Genomic DNA, 5,499 nt, shown 5'->3' with positions numbered 1-5,499 from the left:
TGTGCCACCAGGAGGGATGAGCTGGGCGTTTGTCTTCTGGGTGTGAGGACGTCTTTTTTTTTTTTTTTTTAATATTTATGTATGTATGTATGTACGTATGTATATGTATGGCTGTGTTGGGTCTTCATTTCTGTGCGAGGGCTTTCTCTAGTTGCGGCAAGCGGGGGCCACTCTTCATCGCGGTGCGCGGGCCTCTCATTATCGCGGCCTCTCTTGCTGCGGAGCACAGGCTCCAGACGCGCAGGCTCAGTAATTGTGGCTCACGGGCTTAGTTGCTCCGCAGCATGTGAGATCTTCCCAGACCAGGGCTCGAACCCGTGTCCCCTGCATTGGTAGGCAGATTCTCAACCACTGCACCACCAGGGAAGCCCTGTGAGGACGTCTTGATCCTACCTTTCCAGTCACAGGGCCCACACTTGTTTTACCATTTCTGCAAGCGTCACTCATGCCTGCTGCTCAGCTAGAGTGACTAAGGGGAGGTTAGGCGCTGCCCGCTGCTCCAGATGCAGCATCTAACCACTTCGATTCTAGTTCCAGGGCCGTCCTCCACCTAACGCACGGTGTGATTTTCTTCCTCAGGAAGGCTGATCTGGACTGATCTCCATACTGAAGAAATTCTTCAGCATTTCCAGTTTGCTCACACTATTTCCCCCTTCCGTCTTTTCTGTCCTTTTGTGGGACTTGGTGTGAAATGGGGTGCAGAGGTGTGCTCTATCTACCATGGCAATGCAAATCCACTGCACGGATTTGCCATAATTCAGGTAACCATGTTCCTCCGCAAAGTCAGGGCACTAGCTAGTCCTGGGATAACCCGTTGCTCAGTCCTGGATATCTGGCGCCTCCTCCCCCTCTCCACCCAGAGCTGACAGACATTTCAAAGAGGATGGTGGTACTGAATACACTATGAACTCTGGGGGCCAAGCAAGTGGTAAGTGCAGCTTTGGGCGACACCAGCCTAGAGATCTCATCAGCCTGGGCTGTCTTTGGCTGTGCTGCTCACCACACGTTGGGCTCCAGGTCCTGTTCCCTCTGGTGGTCAGGCAGGGGTCCCGAACGCTGGCTCCATCAAGTGTACTCTACTGACAAAATACAATATCATCTGTATATCTAATACCCTATATCTGACCCCCTTCTCGAATTAAGGAGCCTCAGGCTGTGAGGAGCTCCGGATCCACCCACCTCAGACACAGGAGAGACACTCCAGGCTAAAAGGGGCCAGAAAGTCCTGGAAGGGCAGCAAGTCCCTGGCTGACAAAGATGAGGGTTAAGGGGGCAGAAGTGGGCACCTGCCCCAGGCCTCACCTTCACCCTCACCTTCACCTGTGGCACCGACACGGGGTGGCCGGGGTGGCAGGTGGCCCGGGCGCGTGTGGACACCCAGCTTCGCAGGAGACCCGGGGACAGAGCCGCGCCGCCCAGCCCGGCCGCTCGGGTGCAGTTGGCCCGGTGACCGCGGGGCGGAGCCCGAGGACCGGAGACGCCCGAGCGCGGGGCCCGGGCCTGGCGGGAGGGAGCGGCGCGCAGCGACCTCGGTCGCCTCTGCGCTTCCCCCGGGGCTGCGGGTCTCGGGGCGCCGGGGAGGCGCGGGGTCCGCGTGGGCGGCCGGGGTCTCCGTGTCCTCCCTCCTCGTGCACGAACGCCGGTCCCCTCGCCCAACACGCACACCGGGCGCTGCGGGACCCGGGACCGCGCCCCCGCCTGCGGCGCTCCCCCTGCAGAGAGGGCAGGCCCGGGAGCCCAGTCCTGGCGACCTTCTACCCCTCAGAATTAGTGACCTAGGGGGTGGGGAGGCTGCAGGATGACAACGAAAAGGCACCTCAGGTCCTGTGAATTAAAAGACTGAGGGTCAAGAGGTGGTTGGATTAAGAGAAGGGGAGTTTGGAGGAAAAGGTGTGTGTGGAGTGGGGCGGAACAAGCCAACTCAGACATCGTTTGATGGAGAGGTTGGAGGGTCTATGGACCCTTTCCAGGCTTAAATGCTCTTTCCATTCATTTAATTAAATCACTGTTTGTTTGTTTGTTTTTTCTTGCAGATAAAATGATGCGAATCTATTTGAGAAAACTTGAAAATTTACAACAAAATTAAGAAAATTATAAATTGCTCCTAATCTTATCACCCAGAGGCAATCATTTATATAACCAAACTGTATTTACTTTTGTATCCTGCTTTTAAAACTTAACTTTATATCAAGAGCATTTTCCCATATCATCAAGTAATTTATAAAAGTGTGATTTTTGACGTATCAAGTTTTATTGGAAGAGTAGATGACAACTTATTTAGCCTGTTCTTTGCTGATGGAAGATTAGGTTGCTAGTTTCTAAATATTCTCTAAATCATGCTGCAGCGAACATCCTTACACATGAATATGCGCCAACATATGCTTATCCTTTTAGGATAAGAACTAAGTATCACTGAGTGAAATATTATGAATACTTTTTCTCAAAGTTATTTTAATTCTAAAAATAGTACTTGTAAAATGTATAAGCAATCCTAAAGGGTACAAAAGAGAACATTGAAGATCTACCCTCACTCTTTGTCTAACTCCCCAGAGGTGACATTGTTTACATTTTTGTAGTAAAGGTTCAAGATTCTCCCATATGCATTGAAAGATAAACATACCCTAAGGTGTATATTTGTATAGATAGGGACACAGCAAATCACACAACCAAAAATCAAAATTTATTTGATTTTTTTTAAATAAAATAAATCATTGTAAGAAAAATATACATTCATTGTATAAGCAATAACAATCAAACAAATTAGGGAAAAAAGAACATAATTGTTATGATAATGATGAACCCCCCTCAAGTCCCTGATTAAATTCTAACTAACTCCAGGTACATAAGACAGAACAGCTGAGCACTTAATTAAGAGCAGACTGAGCTGAGACGTTCAGTCTCTTGCCTATTTGCCTGCCCTGACTGAGTGGGGCCCTGTCCTGGGGGGATGTCAACTCTGCCCTCAGATCTCAAGAGCAGGAGGGAGCCTATCTCATGGGACCCACCACTGTCAACATGCAGCGTGAAAAACATCTCTACAAGCACCATCATAGGCATCATCTGACAGTCCCTTTAGTAACAGATGGAAAAACGTTCCAGAAAGGGAAGGGACATGCTGGGGAGGGGCTCAGGTACCTTACATGGCTTTTTTTTGTTTTTCATGACTTTTTGTTTTTCATTCTTGTGACAGCCTACATGGTGAACACTTGCCCCATTTTACGGGAGACAAAAGTAGAAATCAAGACACCTGACTCCCAGGCCAATGTTCTTCCCGCACCCAGGACTACTTCATCTTTCTGTGTTGTTATCTATCTTGTCTCCTCACCAGAATACAAGCCCTGGGGGACAGGGCCCTGCCATCCCAGAGGCCACAGACTATGCTGTCCTAGCTGTGATTCCAAGTGACAGAAGTCTTATTGAACCTCTATCCTGAGCCAGGCCCAGGCCAGGGCACCTGGAACATGGTGGATAAGAATACTCAATTCCTAAAGGATTCCTGGCCTGAAGGGCAAGTTAGAGCTGACACAGGGCATGAGGCCCCAGGGGGCAGTAATGCTGAGACTGTGCTAAGCCAGGCTCTCAACCTTTCAAAGGCCTGTGGAAGGCTGCTCTCCTGAATGCAGTGCGGGAGGGGGGGAGGATGGGCATTCCTTACACACACACACACACACACACACACATACACACACACAGCCACACCCGAAGCATGTCAGAAGCCCAGACTTGCCTGTCTGAAAGGGAACCACCTGAAGCACAGAGGACTGGGTGGCCCTGGCTGACCCGCGGGCATCTGCTCTCATCCCCAGCCCTTGACACAGATCCTGGAGAATGGTTCAAGTTTGGATAGCCTGGGGGTCCCCTTCACTGGGGACCCACTGGTGCAGCCTTCCCCCAGGCGCTGCTAACATGACCTCTCGCTCGAACTACTGAGTCATCTTGAGTGACCTGTAAGCTTTCTTTTTATCTACACATACCAAGCCCTGTGGTTTCTCTGTTTGCTAGTCGGTTCCTGGAATTTCCTCAGCTCTGAGGGTTAGCGTAGGTAGGAGCGTCTTACTGCACGAGGAGGGTGGAGGAAGCCTTTGGGCTCTCAGACTCCTAGGACAGGGTGTGAGGAGAGCAGTTCAGCCCAACAGAGCCGCTGGGTTCAGTGATGGCCATATCTGAGCAGGGAAGACCCCTCAGCTTGCTTGACCTGCAAGTCTTTGCTCCAGGTCCCACCAAAGAGGCCAGTCCTTCCCCAGGCCCTTCGGGCCCCATCTTCCCAGAATCTCAGACGGTAGTGGCACTGGGACGATAGCTTCCACTCAGTCTGCACCAGCCAGCTCTGGGGTCTCCCCTCCAGCACCCCAGCTTCAGGGGTCTGAGGGCCTCTCCTCCAGACCCTCACGGGGAGTCGCCAGGCTTTTATCATGTGACTACGAAGCAGACCTGGGGACAGTGGGAGGCAGGGACAGGCACTCATCTTCCATGACTCTACTTTCTTTCCTAATGTTATCTGATCAGTTGTTGTGGTTTTACAATAAATGTGCATTTTTCTTAAAATGGTTTATTATATTTTCAAAAGGGGATGAAAGTGTTGTGTGATCTGCTGGTCCCCCATCGTATACAAATGTATGCCTTTAATTCACAGGACCTGAGGTGCCTTTTCGTTGTCATCCTGCAGCCTCCCCACCCCCTAGGTCACTAATTCTGAGGGGTAGAAGGTCGCCAGGACTGGGCTCCCGGGCCTGCCCTCTCTGCAGGGGGAGCGCCGCAGGCGGGGGCGCGGTCCCGGGTCCCGCAGCGCCCGGTGCGCGTGTTGGGCGAGGGGACCGGCGTTCGTGCGCGCGGAGGGAGGACACGGAGACCCCGGCCGCCCCCGCGGACCCCGCGCCTCCCCGGCGCCCCGAGCCCCGCGCTCGGGCGTCTCCGGTCCTCGGGCTCCGCCCCGCGGTCACGGCGCCAGCTGCCCCCAAGCGGCCGGGCTGGGCGGCGCGGCTCTGTCCCCGGGTCTCCTGCGAAGCTGGGTGTCCACACGAGCCCGGGCCACCTGCCACCCCGGCCACCCCGTGTCGGTGCCACAGGTGAAGGTGAAGGTGAAGGTGAGGCCTGGGGCAGGTGCCCACTTCTGCCCCCTTAACCCTCATCTTTGTCAGCCAGGGACTTGCTGCCCTTCCAGGACTTTCTGGCCCCTTTTAGCCTGGAGTGTCTCTCCTGTGTCTGAGGTGGGTGGATCCGGAGCTCCTCACAGCCCGAGGCTCCTTAATTGGGGAGGGAGATCAGTCAACTAACAGACACAGGCATGCCGTGTTCCGTCCCGGGAACTGATGGTGAGGGGCCCACAGAGGTGAGGGACCCTATCTTTTGAGAGAGATCTCAGGTCACTATCTGCTCTGTTCCAGCTGCAACTAAGCTGTTAAGTAATTTTAGGAACTGTTTTTGGCAGTCGGCAGGACCCCAATCCCTCCCAGTCTTCACGCTCGGATCCCATCTCCTCCAGGAGCCAGTCAGCAACCC

This window comes from Balaenoptera acutorostrata, chromosome 20 (assembly GCF_949987535.1).
Source record: "Balaenoptera acutorostrata chromosome 20, mBalAcu1.1, whole genome shotgun sequence".
Lineage (NCBI taxonomy): Eukaryota > Metazoa > Chordata > Mammalia > Artiodactyla > Balaenopteridae > Balaenoptera > Balaenoptera acutorostrata.
This window is presented reverse-complemented; position numbering follows the sequence as displayed.